At 44.5% G+C, this 10,412-nt stretch overlaps 1 long non-coding RNA gene and 1 pseudogene across 1 annotated transcript; both read right to left on the bottom strand.

Moving 5' to 3' along the window:
• Positions 1–2,012: 2,012 nt before the first annotated feature.
• LOC136502054 (serine/threonine-protein kinase prp4-like) lies at positions 2,013–3,991 on the bottom strand (annotated as a pseudogene).
• Positions 3,992–8,039: 4,048 nt separating this feature from the next.
• On the bottom strand, positions 8,040–9,682 carry LOC136500370 (uncharacterized). Its single transcript, XR_010770015.1, has 4 exons — positions 9,563–9,682; positions 9,320–9,433; positions 8,371–8,482; positions 8,040–8,250 (listed from the first exon to the last, which is right to left on the bottom strand). It is a non-coding gene; the product is annotated as an uncharacterized lncRNA (long non-coding RNA).
• Positions 9,683–10,412: the final 730 nt, after the last annotated feature.

Raw genomic sequence — 10,412 nt, forward strand, 5'->3', positions numbered from 1 at the left:
CTACCATACAACTTCGAGTAAGTTCAACTCTATACTTAAAGCTTTGTTCGATATATTTTATTCGATGCAAAAGAGCTTATCTAGTTCAATGATTAAATCCATACAGCAACCACTAGATTTGTATAGGCGTCGATGTCGGGAGGAGCATGGCATGGGTCTTTGATTCAATAGATAGGTGCCCGGTGACATACAAAGACTTCATATCGATTCTCAAGACGTATACATATCGACAATCCTCATTAGCTTATATATTTGTATACATACTTGTAACATTCACTTTTGAATACTAATAAGTTATATTTGCTAAAATAATTCGAACAAGGCATTTAGGTTCTATGTCACTAAACATCACAGAAGGCATGATCCAGCGAGGAAGGAAAAGCTGGCTATGAAAACATTATGTGCGGTAAGTGTAACTTACTTCTTCAGTACTCCATTACATGGTTGTCAAAAGCATTACTTAACATTTTCATATGCAAAACACACAGTACCCCAAGTAGAAGCCTGGGAGTGTATATTGTGGATACTATATATGTTCTATGATGAGTAACATCGGTGCCTACAGGAGACACCCCTTAAGGGTAAGTTTGAACCTCTTCACCCGTAGTATAAAAACTTCGTACATGGTATGAAATACTAAACCGAAACTTGTTCTCTTGTAGTGGAAAGAAGAGAAAGAAATGAAAAGAGACCCATACAAGGATGACCAACTCTTAGAGCTTGTCGGCGACCTTTGTAATTTCATATTGGACCAGATTGTACACGTCAAAGGCACCTACCATGACCGAGAGTCTGACTTAGGTAGAAATCCTCAGTACCAACACCTTCGTGAGACTGAAAGGCTAGCTCTAGGATGTTGATAACAATGTGTATGGAATTTGACATTGGTTTTACCTTGTGAATTATGTCTATTTAATGATGGATTGTATATATTCTTGTGAATTGGACTTGTAATTGTAGTTTATATAATACCCTTGTGCTTGTAGTATATATAGTACTCTTGAGAAAACACGGTTCGGAACGTTGGTCGCGAGGCATTTGGCAGAACGTTGGTTACGGGGCGTTCGGCAACGTGAACGCTGGATGGAATACGCGGAAACAAAGAGTGTTCTGGTCAAAATTGAATTATAAATTTGAATTTTTTTGACAAAAAAATGTACTGTAGGGGCGATTCTAGACTGAACCGCATCTACAAATATGTATTATAGAGGCTGGCTGATACTACAGCCGCCCCTATAAATCGATTTGTAGGGGCGACTGGTAGGAGCGGTCTGGGAACCGCCCCTACAAATGCATGATTTGTAGAGACAATTTGGTAGGGGCGGCTGGCCAAACCGCCCCTACAAATGATCTTGAGCCGCTCCTACAAATGATATCTGTAATAGTGGAATGCTCACTTTTTTTGGCTTAAGATCTAAACCAGTACATGACCTCTTATATTGTAGTCCTTAAGGGTGGGAGGAGATCGTGGCTCTAGAGGAGCCATCGCCCCCTTGTGTGCGCGCCCAAGGTGGCGCCTTGGAACTGGTTGGGGGCCCTCCTCTAGGCCTCGTTAGGCCCAGCCACCGGGGCCGTGGATCAGCCCAAGACAAATGGCAATGCCTAAGAGATCAATGTCTAACATGTAAATATGAGTTGCTGACTAATTTCTCATTCCTATTTTCACCTAGTTGATTTTAGTTTGTGCATAACTTTTTACTCTCAAATACGTAAAAGATTTTTGTATCTATTTTTATATTATTAAGGTAGAAGTAGTTTAATATAAGGATTAAAAACAACGCGCACTATGACAGCAGCGCACTAGAATGTCCACACGAATAGGCAACACAAACTATTTTTCTTTCAAGCAACAGAACATACCTCCATTTTTTCCATAGTTCCATGCATAATTCATCCACGTGCTCAGATGATCTCATAGCTCGCCAGACACAAAGACAAAAATACCGTTGATTAGAAACAATGTTAGTTAATTATATTAGCCAAACAATGTCAAAAGGGATCAGATCTTGTCTTCACTTGCCAGTAATAAAAGGATGGCTAAGTGCTTCTCCTACGGTTATCCTCTTCGCTGGATCTAAGACAAACATTTTATCAAGAAGATCTTTGAAACTGGATAGAGTTTTTAGATCCTCTCCAAGAATGTTTGAAATATAAGAACCAATGCCCTTTGGTCTAATGTTAGAAATTAACCTTCTCACAACCTTTCCTTTGACAGGATCATCGTGAGTATCTTGAAACTTCATGTCTCGGTTGAAGTGTTGCATCGTAAAGGCACCACTGCGAAGCATCTTCTTAGGGAAGGGGCCCTTCAACTCCATATGAAGCCGAAGCATCTCATTGTTTGATTTTCCTTGGAATAAGACTTTTCCTGTGCAAAGCTCATAGAGACAGCAACCAACTGACCACATGTCCAATGCGTGGTCATAGGGCAGCCCAAGAATGATCTCAGGTGGTCGATAGTAACGACTGACAAGGTAAGGTGTAACCTCATTCGTTCTGGCAAGCATAGCACTGCCGAAATCGCATAGCTTGAGCACATTCTTAGCCTGGTTCACCATCATATTGTCCAGCTTTATATCGCAGTGCAAAACTCTGCAGGTCTTCAGATGCTTCAGGGCGATGAACATCTGCTTTGCATATACCCTCACAGCAGTGAGTCTAAGCCCGATGTTACGACCAAATTTCTTTAACACCTCACGCAGGTTCATATGGAGAGATTCAAGAACTAAGCAATGGTTCCGGTACCTGAAACTTTAAATAAACCGCACACAGTGGCGCTTGTCGTCGTGGTCCGCATCGTTGTGTTTTTCCAGTATTGAAACCTATTGCTTACCGGCCCTGTACATTGTATCATTGTTGCGAATTATCTTAATGGCCACTCTGTCAGGAGCATCTGTACCAGCTTCAAGATCTTTTGCCCCAACGACTCTTGAGAACACGCCCTTCCCATGGGCTGCTGTACTCTCATAACGGCCACCCAGCAACTCCCCGAAGCGGTAAGCGTAGTAGCCCTCTGCATCGTCCCAGTTGTCAGGATGTACATTTCTTTCATTGTGCAAACCGTGAGGCTTGCCAGATTTCCGAATCCCAGCAGCAGCAGGTGGTCTTCCACTTCCAGTGGTACTGCTAGCAGCAGGAGGCTTTCCCACGGTGATGTTTGCTCTGTCAATGATCACCACTTGAGAATCGTGCTTACTTTCAGCTTTGGCATTATTGGCCACAGAGACAGAGGTGCTATTTTGCAGCTGGGCCGCTTTGCCTGCATCCGTTGCTCTTGCTCCTGCCTTCACATTTTTGCTACTTGGTACAGATTCGACCTCAACTTTCCAACGAGCGTCATCGTCTTGCTGCAATGTGGTTACTTCAGTTTTCTCCTTGTACCGCTGATGGTCTTCCTGCTCGAAAGAAGCTCCCTTATTCATTTCTTCATGACTCCGGATTTTATGGCCAACATCTATAGCTTTGTCCCTAAATCTCAATGTCTGCTTGTAACCAACAGATGCCCGATATTTTGATGAGGTTGTAGAATCCCTGTGCCTGTCGGCGTTGCTAACTCTGTCATGCCGATCCTTGTCTGCTGAATCCCTCCACCCATGATCGTCATACCTACCACCATCGCGTGCACTTCCTCTTAGATCCAATCCACCACCACCAACACGGCTGCTTCTCCATCCTCTTTCATGCTCCCGGCTCCTAGCAGGAGCTGCAGCAGCAGAAGCGCCGTCGAGTATCTCCCCGTCCTCGACGTCGTCGCTGGCCGGCGCAGAGTCGCCGTAACGACGACGGTGGTGGCGCTTGCGGCGCTTCGTGGAGGCGCCGCCGGATCGTGCGTCGTCGTCGTCGCGGGAGCGACTGCGCTTGTCGAGCGGGGTGGGTGAGTACGGCGACGGGGAGCGCACTCTGCCGCCGGCCATGGCTATGGGCCGGGATGGGGCGGGGCAGGATTAGGGTTACAGAGACTGCCTGCGCGAGATGGCTAGGGAAGTTGCAAGTTTGCGACTTGCCCCCCGGGAGCGGATGATGCGAATCGTGTAGTCGCCACGAGTCGACACGAATTGGCAGCAGCCCTGCCCCGCTCTCGGATTCGGTTTTTATTGTTCATAGTAACTGGGATGAAAACGGATCGAATACGGACGGATATCACCGATATTACATTTATTTTCATATTTCTGTCTGAATTCGAATTTGAATATGGATAGTGTCAACTATGTCGGATAGGATACGATTGGATATCGACATCATAAATATGCGATTTGAGTATTCGGATACGGATACGGTATCGGATGTTGGATATCCGGACTCGGATACGGACAGATCTCAACTCCTCTAAACAGATTCCGATTTCGAATACGGTCACAAAATATCCGTACCGTTTTCATCCTAGTAACTTGTATCGGACTCGCCTTTCCCAGCTCGTATAGCCGCCCCCGGTTGATCGGTTTGCTGAACCCGGATACCGACCCGTACCCAAGTCCATATAAGACCAACAACTATTTTTAATACGGGGACCGGACAACTATTTTTTTAACAGGCTGGGTTGGTTTGCATCGAAACTGCCCTCTAGGCAAAGTAGTTCTACCTCGTCACGGATTCACGGCTTGTTTGGTTTTCCTAGTCACTTAGCTACTAAACTATCAAATAAATTAATTAAAATAGGATTAAAATAGTTTAGTCATATTAGTACCCTAAGAAGGTGCTAAAGTAGGCTAATGTGCCCAGTGAACCAGGGATGCCTCTCATTATAGCCGGTCCCCCACCTTGATTTGTATATTCATTAAGTGTAGTTTAGTCTTTGTTGATCTGCTTTAATGGTCTTTAGTCACTAAAATCAAACATGGGTGGCTAAAGTTTAGTCATTGATTTTAGTAGCTAAATTTTAGTCATGGGAAAACAAACAGGGCCTCAACCCACGACCCTAGAGCCGCGAACGTGAGAATCCCAACGTGGAGCGCAGCATGGTCGGTGGTTGATAGGCTCCGTCCAGCCGACGATCCGCACCCACTCAGGACCAAGAGGCAGCCGGAGGCAGAGACGATGCTGCGGTGGTAGGGCGGCGTCGCGGTGGGGGAAGGTGCAGACCAGCTGCCTAAGTCCGATAGGGATGGAGAAAATAAAGCACACGAAGGCGAGCATGTGGAAGGAGACAAGGTTGGACTCGGCATGGTCCCGCGGTGACGCCGACGAGTGTCGTTGGAGGAGGACCGCCAATCCAGGCCAAGAAGCTAGCGAGGATGAAGGGAGTCTTCGGCTGGCTGGTTGAATAAGTTAAAATACTGTTCTAGCTAGGTTGTTATGAGAGAAAAGTACTGTTCTAGTTGAAAGGACACTGTTCATGTGAACAATGCCCGTGTGAGTGGGCTGGCCAGCCCCAGCCACGGCAACCAGACAGCGGAACACGCGCGAAGATGGAGTTCACATGTTTAGGATGCCATGCAGCACGCTTCGGCTGCCAACCTGCCACCAGCCATCGCGGCCAGCTGCAATATCGTCTTGCTTTGTGTAACCCATGGAAACCACTTAACCAACCCAACCTAGAGATTCATGGAACCAACTATGAAGCCGTCGGAAACCAACTCTAAAACCAACCCATTTTGGAGCTATACACGGGTTGGCTCCAAAATTAAACATAACCCGAAAAACCCAAACCATGTAGTACAGGCCTATCCGGATAGGAGGCCCATTGCTACTTGCAGCTTGCTACAGGATAACCTTAAGGAATTCCCATGAGAGCAACGGGCCACGATGGAAACATGTCCGGTTGGATCGCCTAATGCCCATGGCGCACTTATGCTTTGCGTTAGTGTGACAACCCAAGCCTCGCTCTTTCTGCTTCGAAAGTCCGAATTTGTATAGTCACCAATCTTGGCAGAGCTTGAAGTACTCTGTATCTATCAGAAACAACTTCCGGTATGATCTCTTTACTCAAACACTTTACCTCTATGAAATTTAGATCCACCAAAACTCTTGATCTGGGGCTAAAAAACTCATGGCCTAGAGTTGACTAAAATTACCCACCATGTCATTGATTACACAAAAAAATATGTTTCGTTCATCCTTCTATTCTCCTAACGCCGTGCTCGCCATTTCCCTGTCGCGCTCGTCTACACCGGCCATGGCTGTCATCGCCCGCTGCCCTGGTCCCACCACGGTTGCGCCATGCTCGCCTCCAGCCGCAACGTGCTGACGCCGGCCAGGCAGGCCCTGCCCAGGCCGCGCTGGTACAGCCCCAGCGAGTGTCGATGCTATGCAGGAAGAAGATAAAGTCTGACGTGTGGGCCCAGGCCGTCAGTGAGACAAAGGAGGAGGAGCACCACTGATGGGCTGCTGTTAGGCCACAATTTGCTGGTTGTTAGGCCAGCCATCCACAGATTCATTGTGGAGCCCTCCCAAAAAGTTTCCTTGGGACTAGTGATTCTTAGGTCTACAGGTGAAGCTGTTCCACCGTAGAATTAGATATTATTGGTCACGCACATCAACAAATATGTGACATGAATTTTCTGTTCTTTGGTAGTGGACGAGCTGTTGCTACACGGATGGTGACACAGGAGACTCTACAGCTGCACCTACCGCTGCCGATCCTTCTTCGTCGCACGTGCTGACTAGTACAGAAATGATTTTTGAACTGGCTTCCATTTCTAATGGAGGTGGACGACAAAAGGAACCACATGTAAGTATGACGAGGAGCACTGTAGTTACAAACCACCCTGGTAGAAATACGTTTTAGGGGCAGTTCTGCTAAGTTTATCATGCGCCGAGTCACGCCAATGCCGAAGCACGACCCCACGCGACCCATGTGATTGCCCGGTTACATTCAATGTTAAAAAATAATAGGTTATGATATTTAGTGAAGGCTTAAAAAACATTAACTTTGGCGTCGTCTCCATCTTCACAAATATTCTTCTAGTACCTCTCATATGTATCACTGTGACTACACATAATGAAATGTGTATGTGTCGGATCGTCTCATATAAAACAACCAATATATATGTATGGATAATATATAAGTGGCAAAAACATTACGAGTATCTTGCATACTACAAAATCACCCCTTAGGGCTGCACGTGAGGGGGTGGGGGACCTCCTCTTTTGACCGTGGAGGCATCATGATGCTGCTTTTATAACCAGAGCCAATGGTGGTAGGTGGGATCAACGGTGGAGAATCAATGTTGTGATAATTAGATGAATCTAACGGCCGAAGACAACTAATACTAACGGTCCATAACTAAAACCTGCAGTGATATGAAATATTTCAGTTTCGGGTTGTGCCTTAACCTGGAGGGCTATATCACTACCGGCTGATAGTATTAATCGGTAGTGATATTGTAAATGCACATGTCTCTGTCGTTTCGTTTTTGCTGATGACAAGCTAATAATTCTGCAGGCAATTAATAGCGTACGCGTGTAGGGCTCGCAATGCTTGGTGCTTGCGCGTCCAAGACGGGCTATGTTTGACATACGCTCCTCATCACTGCTCCCCTGTATAAGCTGTTGCAGCAAAAGACACGTACCTAAGCTAACGTCCCTCCCTCACGGCGAAGGTCGTCCGCGTGAGCCACCGAAAATTCCGAAACACCTACCCAATTTTGGCTCTATGCGGAGCGATGTCATTATCTGTATACAGAACGAACCCAGTTGGTTCGTGCTGTCAACTCGGTCATCAACCAAATCAAACTATGGTTTCTTAATCCATGAATGTTCATGGACCAAAAAGCGCGTATGTGTATGGTTTTTCGTTCCACATTATATATTAATAAAAAGTCACACCTGTATGTTGAGCTCCAAAGTATACGTGCCCGTATCTGAATCATAGTGTGTGTGTGTGTGTGTGTGTGTGTCTATATATATATATATATATATATATATATATATATATATATATATATATATATATATATATATATATATATATATATATATATATATGTATATATATATATCTGTGTGTGTGTGTGTGTGTGTGTGTGTGTTTCCTTCATTCATGGAGGAACCGTATATACATTATTTTTGGTAACAGCATGAGGTGGTATGCATGTACATAGTACTGTATAAACCAATTCACCAATACACCTAATTCATAACATAAGTTGTATTTATCTATCTATCTTATGGACGACTATGTTGAATACATGTTTCTACTTTGTGGACTATATGACAGTACAATCACAGTGTATATGTATTCATGTATATTCTCTTTTGCATCTCTAGTGTAGATCCCTCAACGCCGTAGCTAGGTAGAGAGACCCCCCTTCTCTGATTAAAAAGAAATGCATATATATACGTTAGTTAACAATAGTACATATAATTTCTGAAAAACGTATATGAAAGTTGAGAAAATATGTATTCACTGCGTGTACTTGTTGGTTCACATACTTGCAGCAGTCTTGTTGCGTTCATTGGGTGTCTGATGAGCTTGCATGGGAAGATTTGTCCTCCCTCATCGGCTTAACAGGAGTCCCCACACCTTTAGCTTTGGCAGCTGATTCTGCATCCACGCGCACAAATGAACGAATATTAATTATAGAGATATAGGGTATCTAGCTAATTGTTGTTCATTTTAGTCAAGGAATGCATGAGGGATAGAGAAAAAGACGATAAGAGAGAGAGAGAGAGAGAGAGAGAGAGAGAGAGAGATTAAAGGCATATCGTCCTCTCCGTTCTACGGTCTCGATCTCTTTTAGGCTTCGTTTGGATGTTGTCGGATTCACCTCAGTCAATATGTGTTGGGGTGGATTAGCGTGGAATTTAGTTCAAGTTCCATTCCGATCCACCCCTACATATGTGGATTGATGCGACCGGACTGCATTTAAACTAGGCCTTAATTTCTAAACCAATGTATAATTCTCATGTCCCTAGCTCTCCTGGCCTGTCCAATTCTAATCTCGAGGTGACTGCACTCTGCTCTCCCTGTCCCTGTATCTCCGTGAACGGCTAGCGTGTAGCGAGCAGAGCCTTTCGGATTCGGAGCTCTGCTTCTCATCTAGCTATTAACAACCGGCCGTCATGGCGACACCTGCCGGCAGTATCTAGCCAGCCTACTTTTTTTTAACTAATACTATGCATAAAGCAGCTTTTCAGCAACTTTTTGAAGAGCAAAAGGGGCTTTATTGGAGAAGAAAAGAGCAGCTAGCGAGCGATACTCTCCTGCTGTAGCAAAAGTTGAGTCTTGAGTGGGAGGAAAAGTTGCAAAAGAAATGGAAACGCAATAATGGATATCCATCCATGCATGCACGTACGTGTGTTGATTGAGCTCGATCATCAAGCTAGTACGTCCTCTGTAAAGGCATAGGTACGGTACATATTGAAAACAATGGATACTAACCAGGAGACGTCTGCTGCTGTTGTGGTCGACGAGCCTCATCATCAGCTCCTGCAGAGGGCTGCTGCTGTTGTTGACGACCACGAGCAGTTGGCCAATGGATGGGGGTAGATAATCCTGCAGATCGAGAGCATTTAATTTCCATTCCATCAGCACGACGGTAATAATTAACGAGCATCCCATTTGCTGCATGCATGCTAGTTGCTAGAGATACTTCCATAGTAGGAGTATTAGACAGAGGATTACCCAAGGAAGCCGGGGCTTTAGCTTTTGTTGTCATGTGCAACCCGATCGATACAGGTGGTAAACTGGCAATGTGTGTGTGTGTGGTAGATATCTAAACTTGTGTTGTTGTTTGTGCGATGCACCTAGTTTCAGGCACCTTGTGTGTGTCTATATATCTATCTATATATATATATACACCCTACGAATGGTGTGTCATGCATGCACCGAAATTGCATTGCATTTACGTTCTTATTTAACAAATTTAATTCATATTTGTTTTTTAATGTAGAATAATTGATTCACTGTACATATATACATACCCCTGTGAAGCTTCTGACCGGCGCTTCGCCCAGTCGATCTTAACCGTTCAGTCTTATTAACCACTCATCATCAAGTAATTAGTCATAACAGAACTTTCTTAGAAATAGCTCACCGAACCCATCCCATCGAGCAAGGCATGTTGAAACCAGCAATGCATGCTAGAGCCTCCAGTACTGTGCACGTATTGTTCACATTTTGACATATATTTATTTTCTCCACAAAACAAATAGATCCAAATTAAACTCTGATCATCTTACTCCTAATAATTCTCCATGAAAAAATTCCAGTGAACACAATTATGACTATTAGCACACTGCTAGTGATACATCAAACCATGCTCTCCCACGTGCGTGTGTACACTCGTGCATGTGTGTGTGACTTGCATAAGTAAGCACCAATATATGTCATAACAACGAACATAATTGAAATATTTCAAAAACTGAACGGAAATTCTGTGCATTTTGACATGGTTTATTTTATCTAGCAAACAATATCTTGACTTGCCGGTGCCAACAGCATTGATTTGTTCTTGTACTTCCCTTACTCATGA

The sequence above is a fragment of the Miscanthus floridulus genome, chromosome 13 (assembly GCF_019320115.1).
Source record: "Miscanthus floridulus cultivar M001 chromosome 13, ASM1932011v1, whole genome shotgun sequence".
Lineage (NCBI taxonomy): Eukaryota > Viridiplantae > Streptophyta > Magnoliopsida > Poales > Poaceae > Miscanthus > Miscanthus floridulus.